We start from the raw sequence: 10,443 nt of genomic DNA, 5'->3' as shown, positions 1-10,443 counted from the left end.
AGGGTCTGTTTAGATTAGGATTGATCTCGATCTGTGAGCCAGAATGGGCTCCACGCACTGTTTTTAAAAGTGTGTGTGTGGGGGGGGTGGAGCAATAAATGGTTAATTCTTTAAATCCTCAAAATTTATGTTCCTGTTAGTTATAAGTAAGCATGGTTATTTTTTTTTCAATGGTTCACAACAGGAGTTTAATTATTAGAGTAATGTGGCCTTTTGGGTAAAAATGTTTGATAAGCTCATCTCCAGGCAATGGGTAATATTTATACGGTGTATCACAAAGTTGAATAATAAGGCCATTTATAATTGATTAAAATATGATTATGAGCATTGTACACACATTTATAAAGTTAAAAATATTTTTGGGAACTACTCAAACTTTTGTTCGGGATTTTTTATATTTGCTAAAATGTAAATTGAACATAGACTCCAATTCCAACGCCCCTAAAATAAATCGTAGACAGAATAATTACATATGGAATAAGCTCCTTTCTCTCTTAATATAGTCAAAACTCTATAACTTTCTAGGTTTAAGCTTCTTATAAGACCTATTGATGATGATATCATCCAAATAATACTTATGAATTGAATACTTTCAAAAAAAGTAGTTTTCTTGTTTCTTAAATACTTAAATATAATCCTTAGTGTTGCCTTCTCCTTTTACAAACTATCATATAATAAGAAGGAAGAAAGATTAGAGCCCTATAAATCCTATGCTGCAGTAATAGGACATACATATGTAGAACGTACGTATATCAAACACATGTTGATTGTCGAATAACAAAAATAATAAAAGTCGCAGTAGATGAGGTAGGATTTAAGCAAGCAAGAGCCTAAATCTTGTAGCATACACGTACTCAACAACAAATATTCAGAAGCGCGTCAATGTTAGACGAAAAAAAAAAATATATATATTTATTACGGGAGAAGGCGAAAGGCCTTTCTCCTTTTCTTCTCTTCTCTCTCTTTTTTTCCCTTTTTCTTCTCTCTCTTTCTTATGAAGAAGAAGACGGTTGGGCTGGCAGAGAAGAAAAAGGAAGACAAAAACGCGTACGAGGCTTTCCAGTCTGTGTATATACAAAGATAAAAATATAACATAATCAAAAAACACAACCGTAAGCTTCTAATAGTAGTACATAGTATGGAAACAGTCATATTCGTGAAAAGTGAAAGGGGCTCTTGAATGAAACCCAAAATTAAAATAAAGCTGCTCAAGGAATTCACTAATATTTATTTGCTGCGCGTCATTCCATCCTTGAAAGGAAGTCCATAAAGACTATCTTCATTCTACTAAAGCGTAAGGACTCAAGTTACAAATCCCCATCATAAATAAGGATCTGCGAGGTTTTGTTGTTATTTATTAATTCTTCTTCTTTTCGGGGAAAACTTCTCATGACTTCTTCTTCTACAAAATCTTTTCTTTCCTTTTTTTGGTGAAAAAAAGTAGGTAAAAAGCAAGAACACAATAAAAGGCGAAATATAGAAGAAGATCAAAACATCAAAGAGGAACAGACAACTGATTTACGGTATGTAATTTAAATTTTAGTATAAACATAAGGTAAATGAAATTTTGTCAAAATAGTATTGCTTTTTTTGTTTGAAGTATACTCGTACATTAAGATTAAGATTTTATAATACTTACATACATAGATATGTACAATACATATATGACAGTTTTATAAGTGTGACGTCATGGCTTTACAAATAACAACGCTATTTGTCAGAATACATTATTGCTTGTTCACCTTGTACACAGAGTGTAACACTATATTATATATAATTTTATTCAACTACTTCTCAATGAGATATTCATGGAATGACTAGAGCTATGAGGAGAGCCAGTCTATACTCATATAGAAACTCTTTCCGAAGAAACATGGAAAACTGAGGCATGAAAACGAATAGTTGGATTCATTTTAATGGATTTAAATCCATATTGTAATTCAAGGACTAATAGCGAGAAGGAATAGAGATGTTTCTTTTTTCTTCAAAAGAGTAGATTCTTGAAATTCACTCCTTGGGTTGTCCAACTCATATATATTTGGATTGCATCACTTTATGTCATGGAATACTTTTAATTTAATTATCACTTAATAATATCACTTTTCCAACGTCTCAAATGATAATGAGTAATGCAATTTTTGTACAACAGGCGACTCAATTTCGTCGTCGGAAGTTCTTCTCCAGCTATTAGTCCTGAGCCGAATAATCATAACTATTATTCAGGGAGTTTCATTATTCTCTCGCAATATGGCGCTACAAACTAATATATGTAAACAACGCTCAACCCCTATTTATGGATCACGTTGTAGACAGAGTGTAAATCTATATCTGATTAATTTACAAGAAGTATATAAATGAATAAGCCAATCAATTTGTTTACATACATATGTGACGTCACATTTGTACTTTTATGTATGCGCAACAGTTCTACATGGTCATAATAAAGTATGTATGGATTTTTGAAAGAAAATATAATGGTTTTTTTTGGTTGAGAAGAGTCACATCATATTGTGCTTATTCTTCACGTACTGATAGATTCAAAACAGTAAATACTTGAATAACAAGCACAAAGAGAATCTTTGTAATGTCAAAATGTCTCAGAGCTGTAACAAATACATAGGCATGATTTATGTAAGTCACAAGTAGTGTTGAATTGATCCTAGGACTGTATTTCTAACCAGTCTTTTCTCTCTCCCCTTTGTGTCTTTTTTTCATAGTCCTAGGACCGAATGCAAGATAAGATTATAACTAGATTATATAGTATTAGAGTATTATATGGCTAGATAAACAGCAGATTAATTAAATGCCTTATTATGAATCAATGTCCATGTCGTGAATGAGGATTTATTCTCGCAGCTATTGATGAAACTTTAATTTCTGAAATGACGTAGTACTATGAGCCCGATAATGATATGTATTATGACTGACAAAATGTATCAGGACTGGAGCTTTTGTCGTTTTTTTAGACGTATCCATGGAATTATAAAGACATGGCTACACACAAATACAGCTTAGCTTGTTTTTTATTTTTATTTTGCTTCTTGGAGGAATCGAGGAACAAATGATATTGACTCTTATTTTCATTTTTCGGCAACGAATTGCTCCTTTTTTATTCCCTTCATTTGGGAATAAAAATTTTGCGTGATCATTCCAGACCTCTGGAATTCCCTGACCTATCCAATAATATTCTAAAGAAGATTAATGAAAGAAAACACACTTGTTGTCGGTTCTTACGTTATCGCTGAGTGATCATGTTCTACGATTTTGAATAAAAATCACTCTATGTAAGGGTGCCAGTCGGATTTTTTATTTTATTTCTAAAATATATCTCCTTTCTGACGTGTTTAAATTTATGTGCTTGCCAATCTGAGAAATGATTTTTTTATTATTTTCTAAATCTTTTATAATTATTCTTCCATTCTTGAGAAGAGAAAATGTCAAAATATAATTACCAAGGGTAATCTGTTGGGGAATTATTAAAACACAAAGTCCTTGTTAGTTTGCATTATAATTGAGAATCTACAGTAGAATAATTCCTGCATATGTCTTTCTAGATTTTGATTTATGTTGATTTCCTTCCTTTCATTGCAACTTGCAGCTGATCTAATAAAACGTCATGATAGCTAAGCTGCTCTCCACCCAAGTATTTTTCAAATTGACAGGGTTACCAATGAGTCCAGAGTCTGAGATGAGTCCATGAAAACAAAATTCGAATCAAGACTCAAGTTAAAGTCTGGACCCGAGTACTAGAGCCATTCTAGAGTTTAAGACCCTATGACTTCTAAATTAGGAACAACAACTTCTCTCGTTAGAGACTAAAACTCCATTATTTAATCAGCTCTTCTTCATAGAGTAACGGAAGAACAGTTCCGTGTAGCCGATGAGAATGAGAGATACGCCTGAAAATATATCGCCAGCAATGAGACATGATGTATTCATTTAACTTATGTTGTTTGTTAAAAGTAAAATTTAATAGGGTCCACAGTCTGAATTCTGAGGAATCCATTAATTATCACGTTTGGAAGTAATGAAAATAATCTTTTGTCACCAAAAGACATTATAAATCACATTCCATTAAATCCTTTTGATACCCTAGAGCAAAGAACAAGGAACAGAAGCTCACAAGTATATTCACAACCATTATTATTTGCACAAGTTTATTGAAGGAAGTGAATGTTAAAAAAGTTTGTTTATAGTATCTCAACGTTGTGTGCTAGGGGATTATCCAGATATTTAGGTATTCATGGTTTACAAGACCAATAAATAGAATTGAATTTATTTGTTTTAGCAGAAAAACTTTCACAAAAAAATAATTAAACTAATTATTTTGATATTATATCGTGTACAAATTGACTTTTTTAATTATTACCGTTAATAATGCATATTAAAGACTCATATTTCAACATAAAAATGAAATACAAATGAACATATTTAATTGAAATGATAAATAGAAAGGTCTTTAGTTTTAATAATGTTTTAACATTTATGTAACTTGATAAACTGCTTACAAATGAATAAAAATTAAGAAAAAATATATATTTTTTCTTTTAAAGGATATAAATTTTTCGTTTACAACGATTAAAATCTAGATTACCATTAAAGAAAAACAACACTTCCCATTTTTTTTTTAAATCTTCCAAAAGCCTTATTGATAAAGTTATGAGAGATTTAGTATAAAAATAAATAATTGAAATGGTTGATAATTTGTGGACCCAAGAGATTAAAATAATCCTTGGATAAAAGGAGTTTGCGTATATGTTAATGATAAAAAAGACGATACATATTAAAACTATTTAATTAGTATTCATTTCGTTTATTTAATTAACTACATTTATAAACGATATTTAATTATTTTTTTTTGTTAAAAAGAAGCCCTTTAATACTCTTTCTACTTTTATAAGTATTGACAGTTTTATTACAAAATATAAACATTTTTTCAAACTTAAATCTTTAATTACATGCAAGAAAAAATAAGGCTTTTCAAAATTACAATTACTCTCTACAAAAGCCATATTGATCACTATTGCCAAAAATTATAAACTTAAAGGGCCTAATAAATTATTATCGAAAATCTAAAGAACTGATCCAAAACCTTTAAGCACTCTTTTTCCTTGCATCTCAGGTTGTATTTAAACATAGACCGTTTCTTCCTTCACTTTAAAAAATATGACACAGCAATAATCTGGCTAATTGGTTCTGCGGATATATTTGACCAAGATGTTATTGTATTTTTGCATATAATATACGTTTAAAACTTTTTAAATAAATTATCTTCTTTGAAATATTTTTGTGCTCATCGTTTGAACTGAACCAGCTGTATGCCAACTCCCATATTATCTTTAGAAAGAAATTTCTAAGAGATTGAGAAGCCTTGTTGTAACAAGCTCTACACACTGTTTTTGAAATTTAGTAATCATTCGCTGTTATATTTTGATAAATTTGTTTGCCTACTATATGATGATTCTTAGTTATAAAAAAGTTAGAGCTGCCTCTGTGGGCTGTACTGTTTTTTGAAGAATTACATTGGGATCATTTGCCCCAAATTCTTGCTTGTTTATTGGTCATATTAGATGTCCAGTATATTTATCATAAAATATTAGATCTTTCCAAATGTGTTTTTAAATAATGTTATTTTAAATAAAAACGAGGATTCGAAATCTTTTTTCAAAAGAAAAAAAATCAAATATAAAAAATATATGGAGAAGGGCCCTATCTTTTTTCTTTGCCTGAGACCCAACTCACGGTATAACCGACCGTGGTTTTTGTCCTCTGTTTATAGCATCTAAATAACGTATTATTAGTTAAATGATCTACTGATGTTTCAATGAATACAGAAAAATGAAGCCGCTGTTCAAAATACTGAGTATAATATCACAAATATTGACTATTAAGAGTATTTACTAATATAAGTTAATGGATAAGCTATTAATAATGTATGTTAACTCAACACCAGGTGAATATATTGGTACCATTTATATTAATTATAGCGATCCTGAAAACGTTGTATTGATAAATGTATCAACACATTGATGGAGATATCCACATTTTTAAAATATGATAAACAACAATGTAAAAATATGATCAAGTGTGCTTATCTACAAAGTGGGGACACAAAACTTGCAGTAGTATATGACTACAATTTTATCCTTTCTATTTTTAATTACAAGGACTCATTACACAACCAAACGATAGCTGAAGCAAAAATAAACAAGTTGTATTCGTAGCCAATGTCTCTAAGTACAAAAATGTTCAAGCAACAACAAAAATGAAATGCATGTACGCTCTCCTCTGCGTCGGTGTCAATGCTGAGATGGCTGCAGATAATTGTGACATATCCATCTGGACTCCCTACAGCCTCCATAAGTACATTACATACCTAAACAGCCAAGAAGAACCAAAACTTCTGGAGGAGCATTATGCCAGACTTCCGGCTTGTCCTTATGTAGTCCTTCTTCATCCCTGACCTCAAGTCCCTGTAGCTGAATACAGTATTTAAACATATCTTGAATTGGTTTTTAATGTTATTTTCTTGATTCCATAAAAATAACTTTTCTTTTGTAATTTAGCCAGATTACTGCAAGTTTCGAGTCCCCACTATGTTTGTATGCAAATCTACACTTTTTTAATTTTTTTCATCCTATTCGAATAAAATTTGGAAACTAAAAAAATGAAATTTTAGATCGGTAACTCAATTCACCTCTAAGTTTGGATTTCTTTCGTACGATTTTTGATCAAATATATCATTAAATTCAGTTCTCGACGTCCTTTTAAGACTCATATATGTACAGGGTGTCCACGATAAATTGGAACTACTTTAAACTTCATCCAGATCCATAATGTGGATATTTGGGTTAAATCATACTAATATAAAAGGTTGCGTGAACAATGCACTATAACTTCTACCACAATTGTTTTGACAACAAACAATAGTCATCATGGAACAAGCAAGGAGAGACGCCATCCTTGAATTGGCTGGCATGGGGCACAAGCCCTCTGCTATCTACAAGCTTCTTAACTACCCCAAGACCACGGTGTACGGGGTCTTCAATGCCTGGGAGGTTGAGGGGAAGGTCTGCCGCAAAGTCCACAACGTGAGAAGTGACCGAATCCGCACTCCCCGCTTCCTTGAAGGCCTCCGGAAGTCCATCAAAGAATCGCTGGGGACTTCCTTGTCCAGGTTGGCCAAGAACCGTGGAGTGAGCAAGCAGCTGGTCTCCAAGGGTTGTGAATGAGGACCTCGGGTATAGGTCATACCGAATGGCCAAACAACACATCCTCACGGCATCCATGAAGGCCAGCAGGCTCACCAACGGCAAGTGTCTCCTCAATGACCTGAAGAGCCATGGAGGAAGAATCATCTTCTTCTCCGACGAGAAGAACTGGACTGTCGACAGAAGCTACAACGTCCAGAATGACAGGTGGCTTGCCAAGGAGAGAGAAGAGGTCCCTGTGGGCTTCACCACAAAGTTCCCGGCCTCCGTGATGGCCCTGGGTGTCATCTGCAGCACCTGTGTGGTGATGCCTCCTTTCTTCTTCAATCCCAAGGAAAGGGTTAACGCGATAAGGTACTGCGAAGTCATGGAGGAGTTCGGCCGCTGGGAGATAGTTCATATTCCAACAAGACTCAGCGCCCGCACACATCACCATGAGGACCACTAACCTCTTCAACTCCTACGACATAACTTTCTGGGATCGCAACACCTGGCCCTCCAACTCACCCGACCTCAATCCGTGTGATTACTACTAGTAGGGGAAGTTGGAGAGGGAGGTGTGCAAGGTCAGCCACAAGAGCATCGCGGCCCTGAAGGGCTCCATTACGAAGGAGTGGAATGCTGTCGATTCCGCGGAAGTCATCAGGGCATGCAAATCCTTTAGGGGCAGGATGGAGAAGATGGTGGCTGCTGAGGGAGGACATTTTGAATAAATTTATTGTTTAATATCATGTCTAACTTTTTCATATTAACAAATACACTCCAAATTCCATTTTTATCAAGCAGGTTGAATTTTAAGATAGTTCCAATTTATCGTGGACACCCTATATATAATAATGACGTCACGCAAGGATTTGTAATATCTAATAACTATTCATAGTTCTATATTGGAGAGATACTTAATTAACATTTATTTGTTAATTCTAATCACATATTTTATTCTTCAGAATTGCCTTTTGTAAATATCTATATATATGTATGATTGCTCAGTTTGTTGAGTCAACAGTTTGAATCAAAAGTAAGAGGCCCTCATTCAATGTAGAAAGAAGAGACGGGGGAGGAGGGTCATAATGAAAATATTTATTATTATTGCTGACGGGCAACTTTTACGGGTATGTGATGTATGTATTGTAAGTTATATATTGTTTCTTAAGAAATAATGTGCTTGCGAATTCAAATTAAAGCCATTTTGATAACTTCTTTCATATGTAAGGAATTAACATTAAATAAGTTATAATTTTGCTCCTACCCTCTTCAGAGAATAAAGAGCTCTAAATATCCTTCAGAAATCACACAATGGCGCATAAGTAAATTTCTATGTCCATCCTTTATTTATTCTCAATGCTAAAGGGACTGATGGGTGTACAAAAATAGCCACTAGAGGGCCCTTTATTCAATTTTAACCTGACATGATCTCAATTTGAAGCACTAATAGGAAATTATAATGATTTAGTTCCATACTTTTCATGTGGTATAATCCTTGCCTTGAGCTTGGATTCTTCGCATTTAATAATGTTTTATTTGACATAATTATTGTATAAAATGCTTACAACCTCAAGTACTCCATTATACCACATGCAAACATGAAGAACCAAAACTTCTGCAGCAAAAATATGGATACCTTCATGTAGCCCTCCTTCAGTTCTTAACTCAACCCCCAAGACTTTGCAGTTTGGAGCATTTTGGAGAAGAATGTCGAATGCATCTCTCACACAAATTTGGATTCGCCCCGAGATACTATGATGTAAGCGTGGTACGCCTTTGACAAACCGTCATAGTCAAAAGCTGCCAATCTGTTTTCCGGCATGTTGAGACTGTTATTATTTGTAAAGGACGACATATTGAATAAAAAGTATAGCTAGATATAGTATTCAAACATCACAAATTGGTTTTAAGTCATGTCGTGATTCCTATTAAGTTTTGCCACGATACCATCTGCAAACAACTCACGTGACTGACGTTAAACAATCCCTATTGACCAAGTGTTCGAACCAAAATTGTATTATGAATATCTTAAAAAATATTGGTATTACCCACACTTCTTCTGTGTGTTGGGATCGTTAACTATACTTGAGTATAACTCAACTACTAACTATGCAGCCTCCATGAATTCACTCTCTTTACTGAATTTACAAGTAGAATTATTCAATGAATGGAAGATAAAGTTGTATACATCATGAGGGCAATAGAAATGATAGTAAGTGCTAAAGTGACGTCATCTTCAGTATAATGATACGTGGTATTTTGTTTTCGAAAAAGATTTCACAAGGACCCATGAGTCTACTCAAACTAACAGTTCTGCTACTTTATTTTAAAGCAAGCTGTACCCGAGTATCTAAGCTCATAGTCCTGTAAATCGTTTATAATTTTTAGTTGCCTGTTTTTTTGGAATTGGTAATCTGAAAAATGAATTTTATTTTCCTCAGCTGTTGCCATTATTACTACTTCCTTTCCTATTATATTCCAAACCTGATCGTTCGTGTGGGCTCATAAAAGACGGAGAGTAACCTTGAAGATTTGTTGCAGAGTTATAATTATAAGTCCTTGTGGGACTCCAAGTAGAACTGAGGATTGACATCCGACTAATTCTTGCCAATGCCCTTGTTTATTTCTCCCCATCGGCAAAGCTGATTGTAGCTCAAATAATGAAACGTCATGACAAAACATTCCTCAAATTGTTAGGGTTACCATTTTGATTTTCGGTTTATTTTTTGAAAACATGACCAAAGTACACACGATTTTCATCAATATTGGTGCATATAAACTTGTTTAAAGCTGTGTGAACAAAACTTTATGTGTGATAAACATTATTTTATATATATATTTTTGAATGAAGTAGAAATATTATTGATATATAAAAATCCATTTTTCTTCTTTTTCGTTAGTAATTTTATACGGATTACTATTGTAAAGGTATTTTTATGGAAAAATGATTGATTCCTATAACTAAGCCTGGTTATATCTTCAATTGAATTTTATTCTTAGCCCTTTCAAGAAGAAAAAAGTCTTTCAGATTAAGATCCCATGTCCATAAAGGGGGTAAACTATCCCACAGAGAGATTTTGAGGCTTATGGTTTTACAAAGAAAACATTTTTTGGCATATAGCAACCTATAAGCAGGTAGGGAGCAATGTAATGATGGCTATGAGCTTGCAAGCTTGCACAGTGTTTTTACAATTCTATGCCAGTGTTATATAGCTATGAGTTGATTTTTATTTTTATATTATATATC

At 33.3% G+C, this 10,443-nt stretch overlaps 1 protein-coding gene across 4 annotated transcripts in view; it reads left to right on the top strand.

Annotated features, from left to right (window-relative positions):
• Window positions 1-1,020: 1,020 nt before the first annotated feature.
• Window positions 1,021-10,443, top strand: part of Rab3-GEF (Rab3 GDP-GTP exchange factor) — a 102,905-nt gene continuing 93,482 nt past the window's right edge. For 2 of the 4 annotated variants that reach the window (XM_071887075.1, XM_040707880.2), the window contains exon 1: window positions 1,021-1,523. The gene's annotated coding sequence lies outside the window, so the exon portion shown is untranslated. The remainder of the gene's footprint in view (window positions 1,524-10,443) is intronic. The other 2 variants (XM_071887074.1, XM_071887073.1) reach the window with 2 other exon arrangements.

This window comes from Lepeophtheirus salmonis, chromosome 3 (assembly GCF_016086655.4).
Source record: "Lepeophtheirus salmonis chromosome 3, UVic_Lsal_1.4, whole genome shotgun sequence".
Lineage (NCBI taxonomy): Eukaryota > Metazoa > Arthropoda > Copepoda > Siphonostomatoida > Caligidae > Lepeophtheirus > Lepeophtheirus salmonis.
This window is presented reverse-complemented; position numbering and strand designations above follow the sequence as displayed.